Source organism: Protopterus annectens, chromosome 7.part0 (assembly GCF_019279795.1).
Source record: "Protopterus annectens isolate FY-2018-M chromosome 7.part0, PAN1.0, whole genome shotgun sequence".
Lineage (NCBI taxonomy): Eukaryota > Metazoa > Chordata > Ceratodontiformes > Protopteridae > Protopterus > Protopterus annectens.
Genome location: NC_056739.1, coordinates 1696148464 through 1696165097, shown reverse-complemented (window position 1 = coordinate 1696165097; position 16634 = coordinate 1696148464). Strand labels below are relative to the sequence as shown.

Below are 16634 nucleotides of genomic sequence, written 5' to 3'. Positions count from 1 at the left end.
TGAAGTTATTATCTTGGAAAACACTTTTTCTGGTAGCAATTACTTCAGCGAGAAGAGTTTCCGAACTACAGGCTCTTTGTATCCGTCCCCCGTACCTAGTGTTCCACAAAGACAGGGTTGCTCTTAGGACTAACCCTTCCTTCCTTCCTAAGGTCTCTTCTGAAAATAATTTGAACCAGTCCATTGACCTTCCTGTATTTTTTTCCTAACCATTCCAACAGGGCAGAATATAAATTGCATCAATTAAATGCTCACAGGCAACTGCACTTTTATTTGCATAGGACTAAGGACTTCAGAAAATCGGATCAGCTTTTCCCGTCTTATGCAGAGGGCAAACAAGGCCTACCAGTATCAAAACTAACTTTATCTAGGTGGCTGACTTCTACCATAACCCTTATTTATCAGCTGAGGAAGAAAGAATTGCCTGTTAAACCTAAGGGCCACTCCACCAGAGCATTAGCCACTTCTGTTGCGTTTCAAGCCAGGGTGCACATGGAATCTATCTGTGCAGCGACCACTTGGGCAAATCGTCATACTTTCATCTCCCATTATAAGCTGGATGTGGTTTCCATGAGCAGAGCTGATTTTGGTTCCACTGTTCTGAAGAGTCTGTTCCACTGAGCCACCCAGGATATTAGGTGCTAGGGACGCTGTCCCAACCAGCAAGAATGAAGGCGAGATAGACAACTTAACATAAAGAAGTTATGTACCTACCATAACGTTCCATGTTAGTTGTCTCCTCTCACCTTCTTTCTTGCGTCCCACCTTCCATCCCCCTATCCTAGTAGACCAAGAAGAGTCTCTATGGATCTACACTGGCTGAGTCTTCTCTGACTATCCCACTCTACCTAGTAGTCTCTATAGTTGGGCTTAGGTATGATAGGATAGGATTCCTTCATTACTTTGATGTTAGTCTCACCAAACGAGATCTGGGTTTCTAGCGCCAGGCATCATGGGATATGGGGAGACCTCGAGCCAGTATGTAGCTCTCAAGCTTTAGAATATGGCCGAATCGGAGCCGAAGATTGGCTCCGAACCCAACCAGCAAGAAAGAATGCGAGAGGAATCAGCTAACATGGAACGTTATGGTAGGTACATGACTTTTTTTCAAAATTTTGCTAAAATCCTTACCAGTGCTGGTCTTTTGCTTAGGATCACCCTATTTCTTTCGTTTTGTCTATACTCTGATATCAATCCTTGATAGGGAAGGCAATCTCTTCCCTGCAGTCCAAATAAATTCTTGACCTCTTCCCATTCTATTACCTTTCCCCTCTCTCATTATTTGCTCCCAATACTTTGGTTCTTTTACCAGTTTTCTACAATAAATTCCAGACACCTCTTGCCTATCGTCTGTGTCACTAATTGCAGTCATCCCTATTGGCAGAATCTCCTTTCTCCATTCCTGTGTTGGCTTGTTTCTTAGAGTACTTTTTGCTATTTTATAAATATATTACATATGGTTATTGTTATTCTCAAGGATATGCATCCAAAATCCCAGTCTCTCCTTGTTTCCTGAGCCACCCCCCCATTTCATCAGCATCCGTTTCCACTTTGAATTATAGACTTCTGCTTAAGCTATGTATAGAAGCCTTTAACTGTGTAGCTCTGAAATACCCCTTCAAATTGGGTAACCCCAAATCATCCTGTTCTATTGGAAGGATCAGCTTATCCCACTTGACTCCTCCCAGATAAAATATTTCAGCTGTTTATTAATTGCTCTCCACAACTTCTCCTCGGGTTGGTGAAAATATGCCTGACGTGTATAAAACTAAAGCGACTAAAACATTTATCTGTTTCTGTCTTGCTATCCATATCCATACAACAGAGCTTCCAATTTCTCAATTTTTTGTATTATATTTTGTTTAATCTCTTCCCACATATCTTTAGCTGACAAACCTAAATCCTTTTTAATCCATACTCCTAAATACCTCATGTTATCATATCCCCATAAACATGGATATTGCTGAATCAATTTATTTATGGGTACATAATTTATTTTTAGCTTCATTAATGTTGTATCCAGAAAAAATATGAAACTGCCTCAAAATGTTCCACAACACTAAAATGTCTTTTTTCTGGCTTTATCAGGTATAAAATAATATCATCTGAAAACACAGCCAGCTTTTCTTGACTACCATACCAATTATATGTTATAATTGTGTATTGCAGATGTTTGCGCTGTGCACTGCTTGCTGCAAACAGTTTTCACAATGCACACCTTGTTTGGGTGACTAGATCATACACGTATCAAACATGAGCTATACATCCAAAACTAGAAACCTGATGCATTCAGTTGATAATGCTGAGCATCGCTGGGCATTGCCCAAACCTGTTAAGTGGGGCTACAGTCTGCTAATACCCACACATTATGGGACTTTACGTAACTACTCCTGTGGCAAGTATTGAACGGGAGTGCAGATGGTCCTGGGTTCTAGTACACGGTATGCACACTTTTCTCATACTGTTGTGACTTCAGCTTATACAAATAGTGTATCTTGCAGTAAATAGCATTTTCTGTACATTTCATGACAACAGAGATGAAAATATAAAATTTTGACATGGCTTACCTGAGTTATGCACAGTTGTGCTCTGCTAAGCAATGATACACACAGTATTCTATTGCACACTGAACCAGGAGTTTTAAATCATGTTAATTTTGTCTAAGCAGGTGAATTGCATCTTAATTAGCTAATCCCACATTGTAGACTTCTCAAGAACTGTATAACGTATGCATATAGCCTACATTCTGATTTTACCTTGATACTTCAGCACCACTGGAGTAGAGACTTGGAAATTTTAACTGAGATAATGCTAGGGGCTGCTGCAGCTATTCTACATCTGTATGCGCTAGAGGCTGAAGTCAGTGCTGCTGGTGCTGCTTACAGTAGGCCTAGGCCGTGAAGAGGATTGTTTAGGCCCAGGGTAACCTTCCAGATGCTACATGAGCGGGAGATTGTAGAGCGATACAGGGTGGACAGAGACATATTACAAGATGTCTGTGAGCTCTGCTGCCCTCAACTCAGAGTCAGAGCCAACCGACGGGAACCCATCACAGTCGAAACTAAGGTATATGTAGCCCTTATGATATTAACTATAGGTAAGTTTCAAAGACCAACTGGGGATATGATGGGGGTGTCATAGGCATCAACATCCAGGATACTCCACCAGTTCCTGGATGCTATGCTCCCACATGCCAGTGAGCACATATCTTTTCCTCTTTCCTCTGAGGCGAGGGCCAGCAATATACAATGGTTCTACAATGTAGTGCACTACCCTGACGTACTGGGTGCAAGAGATTGCACTCATGTACACATCAAAGCACCACCTGGTGAGCAGGGTAGTATCTACATTAACTGCAAGGGATACCACTCCATCAATTCCCAAGTCGTATACAGTGCCCAGGGGATTATCTTGAATGTGTGTGCTGGCATCCCTGGCAGTTATCACGACTCCCATATCTGGCACACATCACAGCTGTACCAGATGTTTGCTAGGGGGACATCCCACAGGGCCATTTATTGGGGGATGCTGGCTGCGCCCTGGAACTGTGGATGATGACATCCATCAGAAATGCACACACACCCATGGAAGAATGCAATAATGAGGCCCTTGCACAAACTAGGAACATCATAGAGTATGTGTTTGTGCTTCTGAAGTCACGGTTCCAGTTCCTAGATACATCCAGTATTGCAGTATACTCTATGTACATGTACACAGATATTCACAGTATGTGCTATGCTCCACAATCTGATCCTGTGGAAACAGGTGCAGTAGGATCAGCAAGGGGAAGGGACACGCATACACTCCCACCAATGCATAGGTCACCACAGTCACAGGAGGACTCTGAAGAGGAACCCCCAGCTGCTGTCCGTATAGGCAGATGTAGGCATCTCGGTATGCCTTTGCTTTGGCTTAGAGACAATGCATAGCACATTCACTGACCACCTAGGGACTAATACCTTCCTCCTTCTCACATACATATATTACAATTGATGCCAGGCAACTTACACAACCTGTAACTATTCATGTATTGGCTGTGTACTGCTTGTATCAGACAGAGTCAGCCCTGAACTAAAGTTGTGTCAACCGCTGCATTTGCAAGGTAGGTCTTTAACCTACACTGTATTCTTGAATAGTATTATGACATATCCTTGTATTTGTGAACTTGGTACAGCATGCAAGTAAATAGTGAAGTATTTGTTCAGAAATTAAATTAACGTGACTACAGACACTTATTTTACTATTGTGTGTCCATTTGTAATTAGTAGGTCTCATGCATGAAACATTCATACAATTCTACTGCAGCAGATTAATGGTACATCATTCAAGAGAGAAGTTAGAAAATGAGGCTGCACATTGCAGTGTCTGACTTCTGACTTGTTTGCATCCTAACAGTAAATGTGATTTGTTCCCCCCCAAAAACAGGAGTGTCCCATTGTAACTGCCATAACAGTAACTCATCTATGCTACCCACAAATCCACAGTATATGGATGATTGTCACAGTTGTTATCCCCCACATTTTCAGGACAGTAATATAGATTTGATCATACATTGTATGTGTTAGGTAACTGATAAATAGCAATGTACATTCTTATGCAGGTGAATGTGTGATGAATGACCCCAGTTCTGGCAAGTCGCTACTGTGGCCAAAAGGACTAAGGCAGCCATCCTGTCTGATGAAGCTGTATTACTGTTGTGGGTTCTAATCCTGATACAAGTAGACGTTTTGGAGGTGTACTAACATTGTATTGTGCTTTACAGGCTGTGACTCTGTGCCCCATACTGTTATCATCTTTGTCTTGTTTTAATTCCTTATTTGCACAGTGCACTGTATGTATAAAACCTTTTTGATTAGGCTTAGCTGGTTTGCGCGGAGCACAGCATTGCAGAAACAGTGAAAGAGGAAATAGGATTTATGTCACACTGCCAACCACAAACACCGGATAGATTCAATTATTGATGTTAGTAATTGGTAAATCCCAACCTGGTGTGTACAGATAGGAGTGAGCTATAGTAGCAGGTATATATTACATAATAGTAAGTCTCAGATGTCAGCAGTGTGCCTTACCTATGTGCAAACAGATTAAAAAAAAGGCAAACATGCATGTACACTTAGTTGACCATAGCGCAAATCTGATGCTTCTCGTGGTATTACATTATTTATATATATACATATATATATATATATATATATATATATACATATATATATATATATATATATATATATATATATATATATATATATATATATATATAAAACCTCCCTCACTTCTCTTAAACTTTCCTATTACAATATCGACCATGTATCCACCAACTCCCTCCTCATCTCCTAAACTTAAACCATTGTATACCTCATACCCCCACTCATTATACTTCATCTCCTCACTGCCTATGAATTCCACTGCCTGCCTAATTTTCAACACTCTACATCAAGTACAACAATCCACTACCATACACACACTCCTCCCTCAACACAACCCCACTTCCTCAATAGTCCAGCTCCAATACCGCTTCATCCATTACAACCAACATACTTAAACCCAAAGACTAAACACTATTACCAATTTCTACTAAAGTTCACCAAACTCATACAAAGTTTACGTAAACTCATAGCCGATGGTGACATCCATCCCAACCCAGGCCCAAACTCACCAACCATCAATAACCCCTTAGATGTAACTCCTACCAACATAAGAAGCTCACATAATGCCCCAAAATCATTTCTAGTCTGTCACCTAAATATCAGAAGTATAAATAACAAACTCCACGACCTGCATGCACTCATAGATATACAATCACCTGATGTTTTCTGCCTCACAGAAACCTGGCTTAAACCCACTATCACTGACAATGAAATATTACCCCCCCCACTACAATATAATAAGACTTGACCGTAAAGTGAGAAAAGGAGGTGGAGTAGCCATCCTATACAAATCCTCCCTAGAGTTAACTACAATTAACACCCCCCTTGACCAAGTAACTACCAACACTGAAACAATAATCTCAAAAATTCAACTCAACAAAAACAAAGCTATAAATATAGTATGTAGTTATATTCCTCCAGGTAATTACATAAACACCTTAGAAAGCATACTCCAATGGTTATTTTCCTCTCACCCCCAAGAAACAATCCTACTTGGAGACTTCAACATCGACTGGACAACTTGTTTAGCACTTTTCCCATCCACCCATATCAACTTACATGGTTTCTCCCAAACTATTACTACCCCCACCAGACTCAACAAATCTAACAAAAAGGAAAGCATTATGGACTGGATCCTAATAAATAACAATCCTCAGTTGTACAAAGCAGGTACCCTACCCGAGGATATGAGCTACCACCTCCTAACCTACATATTGAGAAAAAAAGAAGACATACCCCACCAAACCACCTTTATAACCCGCAGGTATACAAAGAACTTTAACCTAAACAGTTTCCAATCTGATCTAAGCCTATGCAGATGGGCCAAACTTAAAACACTACCCCTTGACCAAGCAGTCACAGAATTCAACACCACCTTCCTAGCCATCTTAGACAATTACGCTCCCAAACGTAGATTTAGAACCAAAAATAAAACAGCACCATGGCTAACCTATACTACCAGACAAAAACTTACTTCTAGAAATAGAGCATGGACCTCATGGAGAGCCACCAAATCCCCACAAGCCCACATAACATACAAACAGATTAGAAATGAAGCTAAAAGATCTATTATGTTAGACAAACAAAACTACTATTTCAACTTACAGCAAAAACACCAAAATCAGCCTCAGAAATTCTGGTCAGGTCTGAACAAACTACTCCACCCAGGTAAATCTTCTACCCCACCCCCTCATCAACCTTAAATCTACCCCCTGAATCAGTAGCAAATACCTTTAACACTTTTTTCACTGAAACCATCAAATCCCTAGCTAATGATCTATCTCCCTCCTCTTCTTCCACTACCTCACCTACTCATATGATCCCCTCTCCCTTAAAACTAGAGCCTATCTCCACAGACTATATCAAATCTTCACTTGAAAAATTAAAACCTACCACCCTTGCAGCCGACCAACTTCCCACAGAATTCTTACAAAAGGCTGCTAAAGTAATAGCATACCCTGTCTCCATCTTAATCAATCGTACTATCCAAGAATCCTACATCCCCTCCATCTGGAAAATCTCACACATTCTTCCACTTCATAAAGGAGGGAACTCCATAGAACTCTCAAATTACAGACATATTGCAATTCTATCTCCCCTAGCCAAAATAATGGAGAAATGCATACAAAAGCAACTATTAGCCCACCTCACCCACAACTCTCTCCTAGCCTCATCCCAGCATGGTTTTAGACCAGCCCACAGTACAACCACTGCCCTTCTCTCCCACAATAAATCACAACCGTAATCAAAATCTGCTCTCCTCTGCCCTCTTCCTCAATCTATCTAAAGCATTCGACATAGTTAATCACAGCTTACTCTTAGACTCCCTCAACTCACTGTCCATAGATAAATCAGTATGTAACTGGTTCCACTCATACCTAAGCGGTCGACAACAAGCTGTCTTGTGGAAAGATAATCTATCCCCCCTTCTACCTGTGACTCTTGGCATTCCCCAAGGCTCCATTCTAGGTCCCGTTCTTTTCTCTATTTTCATCAATGATCTGCCCAAAATTATACCACAGACTACCTCCAGGCAGTACGCAGACGATTCCACACTAATCTGCACTGCCTCTACTCCAGAAGAATTACAATCCCTAACCCAGTCTACCTTTAACAAAGTAGAAAACTGGCTTAATAATCATTTACTCCTACTGAACCCAAATAAAACCAAACTATTACTTTTCTCCCCCACCCAAAAGCAAACACCACCAATATTTACAGTCTCTTCAAACAATGGGACCACAATTTCTCCTGAACCGAACACCAAACTACTAGGCATAATCATTGACAACAATCTGAATTAGAATGCCCATATAGACAAAACCATAAAAACAGTAAATAAAAAAATAGGATCCCTGTATAGGATAAAGAAATTTCTAACCCCAACTACTAGAACCACCATAGCTCGCACACATCTTCTCTCCTCCCTTTTCTATATCTCACCCATCCTTACTAATCTATCTAAATCAAACCTCAACAAAATCACCAGCTGCTATAACAATATAGCTAGAGTTGCCACCGGCTCCACATACAGAACCCATCATTGTAATAATCTTCACAACCTAGGTTGGCTAGAACTACCCAATCAAAGATACTATAACCAACTCATAGTTGTTCATAAAATCCTCTACCAACCTACCAGTACCCCAATTCTAACTAAAATTATCACCCCCTATAACAACCTAACATCCTTCCGCTCATCCAGCAGAATGATAGTACAAACAACCAAAGCAAACAACTCAGCTGGAGATTCTTTTTTCTCCAACTCTACTGGAAAAAATGGAACTCCCTTCCTCCACATATAACCTCTAACAGCTCCTTGCTTCAATTCAAAAAAGCTCTAAAGACACACATGCACAAACTCTGGCTATGTCCATGTCTAAACCCCGAATAAACTAAACAAAAATGACACTGAGCCAGTAAAATTAGTTGTGCTCCTATCAAAACCCCAACTAACCCAAAAACGTAGTAACTAACTTATTAATCCTATCAAAACCCCAACCAACCGAAGAACATAATAACTATTAGTCTTAACTCACAGATGTGTCTTCCAACTCCTCCCTCTGCAACCTATTTTTTCAGCCCACACTAAACAAATCCCACCCTAAATACCCTTTTCTTTCTTATCTTCCTTGCTTTCTATGTGAATATGCTTAACTATCAGACACACCCCTTCTAAAAGAAAGTCTTCTCTGAATTCATTGCTTCAAAGAAATTGTTTTCTATGTCTCACTTATTAGTAACCTACAGATGGCTTTTATCTTTGACCTATTGTTAACTTCCTAAACACATTACAAACTGCATTTTCCTCTCCTTAATTTAAATAAAACTTTATAAATAGCTGTATTGTTACATTCTAAACATATTTTAACCTACATTATTATTTGTTACTAAATATCAACACTGTTACGTTGTTGTTACTAAATACTTTGATAACGTGGAGCTTTTCTCCCCGGGCCTCCGCTGAAAATGGACATTATCCAGTCGGACTTTCCCGGTTAACAAATGTAAAATAAAATAAAATTAAAATATATATATATATATATATATATATATATATATATATATATATATATATGGATTCACTTCATAACATTGAAATATCAAAATACTGAAACTCAAAACACTGAAAGCTCAAAATACTGAATACTCAAAATACTGAAACTCAAAATACTGAAAACACATATGCGTAAACTCGAACAACATAAATCATAACAATTTCTACCCCCCACACCCCCTGCTAATTAAATATATCAACTCCAAGATTGCACATAGTGTAGTTAAGTGCAATCTTGGAGTAGATATATATAATTAGCAGGGTAGGCAGGGGCTTGCCCCCCTGCATATATTTGGTAGAAATTGCTATGATTTATGTTGTTTAAGCTGAGTTTATGCATAATATGTGTTTTCAGTATTTTGAGTTTCAGTATTTTGGTCTTCAGTATTATGAAGTTTTGTCATTTTCAGTATTATGAAGTTTCAGTGTTATGAAGTGAATCCATATATATATATATATATATATATATATATATATATATGTGTGTGTATATATATATATATATATATATATATAGATATATATATATATATATATATATATATATATATATATATACATACAATATAGTCCTTAGTGCCTATCATTCTCAGACCCCGTGTTTCCCCTAAGACTACATGTGGAAACATCGGAAATTGAGGGAACAATGTAAGTATATGTATATATATTGACAAGCCATCCATTTGTTTCCCCACCAATAAAAACACTAGCAATTGCAACAACCCTGGGTCTCCTTGATTTTTCCACACATATATCAACCATTGTACAAGTTGTAATATATAATGTTTTGTGCTTACTCATGGACAGGGCCAATTGACAGAGCTCACAGGCTTGCTCATCCAAATGTAAATAGACAAATATGCTCAATAAGAGTATTGTTACACAGCTTGGCTACTAAATAGTATTTGTTTTCTAGGCTGCTAGCCTCAGATGACACAGGCAGTGTGACAATGCAGGCCTCCCAAACCGTTGTTCAACGCATGACTTGGTTATGTCAACTAATATAAATTCATCTGCAGTCCTACATAAATTAGACTTGTGCTGTAGAACATGTATTAAGTACTGTGTTCTGTAGTCCCTGTACTGAGATAGGTAGGGGTTCTAATCTCACTGCAGTCAAGAGTCTCTCTCTCTCTCGCTCCATAAAAAAGGGTATAAGTGTGTATCCCACACTGACTTCTCAAATGTAATGGTTTTGCACTGTTTTGGTGCTTGCACAAACATCCAGTCGAAGAAGGCCTCCAAACTCATGTCCCCCACGAGGCCTGCTGATGTCATCTACCATAAGATCACCTGCAGTCTTCGTATAATCAGACTTGTGCCGTGGCTTGTGCTTTATGTACTGTGATCTGTAGTATCTAAATCTAGACAGGTAGGGATTCTATCCTCACTGCAGTCCATTTAGTGTGTGTGTGTGTCTCCATCAAGAAGGGTGTAAGTGTGTATCTCACACTGACGTCTCAAATGGCATGGTTTTGCACTATTTTGGGGCTTGCATAAACATCAAGTTGATGCAGGCCTCCAAACACTTGTCCCCCAAGTTTCCTGCTGATATCATCTACTATAAGATCACCTGAAGTCTTGTTAAAATCAGACTTGTGCCATGGTGTGTGCCTTAAGTACTGTGTTCTGTAGTCCATAAACTTAGGTAGACGTTCTGTTCACACTGCAGTCAAATGTGTTTGAGCTGTTGCTGGACGTTACACATAGTATTTTACAGCAGCCTATGGAACACTGCCCTCTTGTCTTCACAGACACTGCTGATGTCATCAGCGATATCAGATTATTGGATATTATACATCACAGGCCATGGTCACACACAGTGTGGCCTGACAGATGGGTAGATATCACCTCATTCTATATAAGACAGACAACAGGAACATTCCTGTTATTGCATGCACAAACATTATGACATCATTTGCCGTGGTGATGGACAGGTTGACACATTAGAACACACAGGAGTCCCTATGGACTATGTTGTTTGCGGATGATATTGTGATCTGTAGTGAGAGTAGGGAATAGGTTTAGGAGACCTTGGAGAGGTGGATATATGCTCTACAGAGGAGAGGAATGAAGGTCAGCAGGACTAAGACAGAATATATGTGTGTGAATGAGAGGGAGGATAGAGGAATGGTGATGCAGGGAGTAGAGGTAGCAAAGGTGTATAAATTGAAATACTTTGAATCAAAGTTCAGAGTAATGGTGAGTGTGGAAGACAGGTGAAGAAGGGAGTGTATGCAGGGTGGAGTGGGTGGAGAATAGTGTAGTGAGTGATTGTTGACAGACTGGTACCAATAAGAGTGAAAGGGAAGAACTGCAAGATGGTAGTGAGACCAGCTATGTTATATGGGTTGCAGACGGTGGCACTGGCAAAAAGACAGGAGTCATAACTAGTGTTTGCAGAGTTCCAGATGTTAAGGGTTGCATTGTGTGTGCTGAGGATGGACAGGAGTTTTAACCGTATATTAGAGTGTCAGCTCAGGTTGTATGTTTTGGGGCCAGAGTGGTGGGATCGTGTTGGTTTGGACACATGCTGGGGAGTGATGCTATATGTATTGGGGGAAGAATGATAAAGGTTGGGCTGCCAGGTAAGAGGAAAAGAAGATGGCCTATGATAAGGTTTCTGGATATGGTGACATAAAACATGTAGGTGGTTGGTTTGACAGAGCAAGATGCACAGGACAGGTAGAAGTGAAAGCAGATGTTCTGCTGTGGTGACCCCTGATGGTACTATCCAAAAGAGTAGGAAGAAGATGATGACATCTGTGTTTGGATTGGAGAAACCCCATCTGTACTCTTGTGGCAGAAGTGTCCAGTAGGAGTATGTATGTGAAGGTTAGTGTGTCTGGACTCAGTTTGGGCTTTAACAGTGTGTCTTTCTATTATCTGCTCTGTTCTGGATTGTGTACAGAGGCTGTAACACCTTCCCCTTATACATGCAGAAATGTCAATACACTTTCTTTCAAATACAGTGGGCTGCTGCTATGTAGCATAGCAGAGCAGATCTATCATTAAGAACCTCTGTTAAATAACAAGCAGCAATTTACCCACTTACTTATCAATAACAGAAGTACTGATCTACCTTATGAAGTACCTCCTAATGTACACCCTATAGGTTAGTCATCTGAAAATAGCAGTCAGATCACATATACTCCTCCTTTATGTATTCAGTATGCAGATACCAGAGGTTCAAACCACCCATTATCACTTATCATTTTTCCCTCTGTTTTCCCTGCTAGCATAGTTGACATGAGTTTTTGACTCGGTGCAGATAATGCCTCAGGTACAGTGAACAGCCTGTATCTCCTACATCACTGAAGTACAATTTTCAAGAGATCCACTTGTAGTAGGAATCTGGAATCAGTACTCTCTCTTGCTTTCAGAAAAGTAACATTAAACAGGTTGTCCACTCACACATCTTGACTCCTACTCATAGTATCCATCCAACACAAACCATCATGTGCAGAGGTACTCCCCACAAACCAACCAAAACAGCAGACACGTCCTAAACACAATCATGCTACATCTAACAGTACACCCAAAGCAAGACAGTACACACAAAAAATATTATCACCAGTGTCTCACCATAGAAGTGCTTAAGTCAATAGGGATCTATTCCAAAGGTTTTCATAACAGTTGACTGTATAGTGAGATATACAGATGCCTCACTCACCAGCTTAAACAAGGATAAGTTTAGTGTCAGCTGTGTGGCAGAGGTAGTCATCACAGCACACATGCAGTCAAGTCTCTCAACAACATGTCCTGCTCTTAATCCAGCATACTTCATGTTGGTATGCACAACTTGAGACGTGACTAAAGGAAATATATGAACACAGATATGATTGCGCTATCTAAATATGGGTCCCAGCCAGGTATGTTCCTATGTATGAGCAGCATTATACCCTCACTTAGAATGACACCACTATATAAAGAACAGTAGATTTTCCTGAACTTGCCTAAGTTTCTAGTGTCATTCTAAGGTGATACAGTACCTGTCTGTGTAGGATGACATGGTGGATAGAGCACCCTGCTTTGACAGTCATAAGGCACTTGACTGCACCATAATCCCTTTATTAGGCAAGGTCACAAAAGCAGAATTACTAATGTGAAAATGTACAACACCAAGAAAGTAAGGGTCATGCTGCTAAACCCTAGGAGTTTGCATCTTAAACCGCACTCTCTGTAAGCACTCTTTGCAGTGAAGATATTGATGTCTGTGCATTCACAGAAATCTGGTTCAAGGCTGCAGTAAATACTTTGCCCTTGCAAGGCTGCAATGCCCTTCAAACATCCAGACAGCAAGTGGAAGTTGCATGAATCACAGGAGGTGTAGTATCTTTTTACATTGAAGATAAATATGCCTCAAGACTGTTTAGAGAAGATAACTGTATTGAGTTATTCTGTGTCCACTGTACTGTGGATCGGAAACCTCTTCATGTTATTACCATTAATAGGTCACAGTCTGTTTATTATTACATGGAACAATTAAAGTAGAGCAAAACAATCCAGGCAACGGTGAGTGAGACTATTCATCCATCGATCGGGAAATTATAGGACAACAAACTCACTTGCACAATATTACCTGAAGTTTCTGAACTGAAATGCCATGGAAGAAATTGTGCACCACCCCTCAGGGTTATCTCATATTCCTCAAACATGTTCCTCAACAATATGAGTGAACAATGTAATGGCACAGGTGTAGTGCCTGCACTGTTAATCCAACCATAAGGCAGTATGTTTTATAGTGGGTGTAGCTGCTGAACTCCCTTAAAGGAGGAGTCAGTTTCAAAAACATCATCCAAGGTAGCTACACCCTCCTAAGGGATGGTCTAATCTACTTCCAAGCCCCAGTTTCCACAAAGGGCATTGTCAGCTATAGTAACTTACTCCCTGATGCCCTGTCTACACAAATGTATACACACAGCTTTGCCTGATAGGCTCAAACAAAGATTTTCCAGAAAATACAAACCATACTGGTGGATGTCTGTCATTACTACATTATATGGTAAGTGAAAGAAGCTGCCTGTTTACAAATACAACATAGAGAAACCACAAATGGAAGGCCACTCTTCTCAGCGTAGACATGCAAATAAGACATCATCAAAAACCCTCACAGAGCAACTATGCTAATAATTTACACAACATATCCAGGGATAACCATAAGGCTTTTTTCATTTATATCTACAAACTGATATATATAGCTCAGATGTATTTGGAACCAGTTGTGTATGGTAGTATACACACACTGACCAGTGAAAATTCCAAACCTGCTAGCAGACACATTTGGCTGAAAAGTGTCCCCCCTGTCACCACCAAACCTACTACAAACCATGTGTGCAATATCACTTCCAGCCTATGGTATGTATAAAGAGAAAGTTATCACTGCCCTGTCCAAGACACAATCTCCGTGGGACCAGTTGGCATTTTGGCTTGTGTTCTTCATGTGCTTCAACAGTGAGCTACCCCACTAGGCTAGTCAACCACAGTCTGAATACTGCTGTTGTCCACACTGAATGGAATACAGTGACCATTTTCCAACCACACAAGAGATGATTGGTAGAATGCAAGTGTGATTATAGACCAGTAATTTTATGCAGCCTCTGCTGTAAGGCAATGGAAACAATTTGCGTGCATCTGAGACTCAAGGACATAGGTGACCTCCAAACACTAGATCTGTTCCAGTTAGGTATGATAATGAAAAAGATGAGTATACACATAATATAATAACAATGATACAAATAATAAAAAAATCGCACACCTTCTCCCAACACCTGGCATATCTGAACAAGTTCAAGCTCAATGTCTAATGTACATTTCCTACCAATTCACCTTTAAATATCATGTTTTTACTGAGAGTGCACACTGTCTGGTTTTTGATACATTCACAAAAGCTGCGCTCCACATACCATTGCATAAACATGGCAAAACAAGTGCATTGCATTGATTTGCACAATGCTGAGCAGTGTGCAGCTTTTTTGAATGTATAAGCAAATAATTTTCAACCAATGCAATTCCACGCTTTTTTCATTAGAGTACCACTTTATTTTTATAAGCTGCAATGTCACGACAGTATAAATAAAGTTTGCACACCCTAGACTACAATCCAAGAGCATCTGCACTTCAGTCCAACACTTAACACACGTTGCCACAAGATTAGTTACATGAGGTCACATATTTTAGTATTCTTTGTTAAGTTGATTGTATAAGTGTAGTGCAGCCCCACTTACCGGGTTTGCATGATTACCAGCTTGCATGATGCCCAGCTTTGTTCAACAGTAGCAATTGAAAGCATCCAGTTTCTATTTTTGGATGTCTGGGTCATGTCTGATACATGAGTGGTCCCGTTGCACAAATGAGGTAAGCATAGCCAAATGCTGCAGTGCATCATGCAAACATGGCAAAATAAAAAATAGGGGAAAATCCAAAGTATACAGATATAACTAGTTCTGGCAGTTTTTTCAGGGTTTTGGCTGATATTTATGTGGTGTTCCTCATAATTTGTGTGTTTTATTTTAACAATCATTCAGGATGAAAGTCACTAAATGATGACAGATGCTTTTGTTCTGGACTTCATAATCTTCAGAAAATTAATGCTAATGCATAACCTTTTATTCTGTCAACATTCAAAGTTTATAAGGGCAGTATGTCCCTATTTTCTGGCCTTTGCCACACTCTATTTAATGCCTGTGTACAGATTTCTTGCTCTAAGAGGTTGAGAGTTATGGGGGTAGACGGTTGGTGCTCTCCTGTACACGGATTCATGATCCGTGTTGTTCTATGAGGTTTCACAGCTAACACTACTGGGAGCTCCACAACATCATTAATATGCATTACATGTTGCTGATTGCACATTGTGGCCTTGTCGATGGATACACTCTGTGTAGGCTCTAAACGGAGCATACAGAGAGTTTATTGAATCCTGCAGGTTGAATTTTTTTGATGAGATGTCATTGTAAAAATAATAATTAAAATAGTGATAAGTATTGTCTCTGCCTCCCATATACATAAGTACTGCATGTGCAGTACATACTTCTTTTGTTTGGTCTTACTTTAAATTATTTACTGCTACTTGCAGAAAGTGATGTCCAGACCTTGTATGACATGGCATGTCTCATTCTCTACACAGGTATCGCACAGTGAGATTTCTACCTCTCGTAAACATGTAAACATTATAAGGTATTGCATCCCTTTTTTTTTTTGGGGGAGGTTTGATTTTTTTACCCTTACCCTGTGTTAACTTTAGCTTTAGCATGTTTGTAATATAGGTTTATGGTGTGAATGCACTAGGTGACACAGGTGCAGGCTTGTTAGAATGTCCACTGCAGCTTTCCCTTCTCAATGAATGGTAGTGGCTGTTGCTATGCTGCTGTCTGTAGCTCTTGACTGATATTGGATGAAATGTTGTTGTTCGGTACTTAAATAAAAGTTGT

At 39.8% G+C, this 16634-nt stretch overlaps 1 protein-coding gene across 1 annotated transcript in view; it reads left to right on the top strand.

Annotated features, from left to right (window-relative positions):
• Positions 1-16634, top strand: part of POLG (DNA polymerase gamma, catalytic subunit) — a 1518109-nt gene that overhangs the window by 916673 nt on the left and 584802 nt on the right. The gene's annotated exons all lie outside the window — the stretch shown is intronic.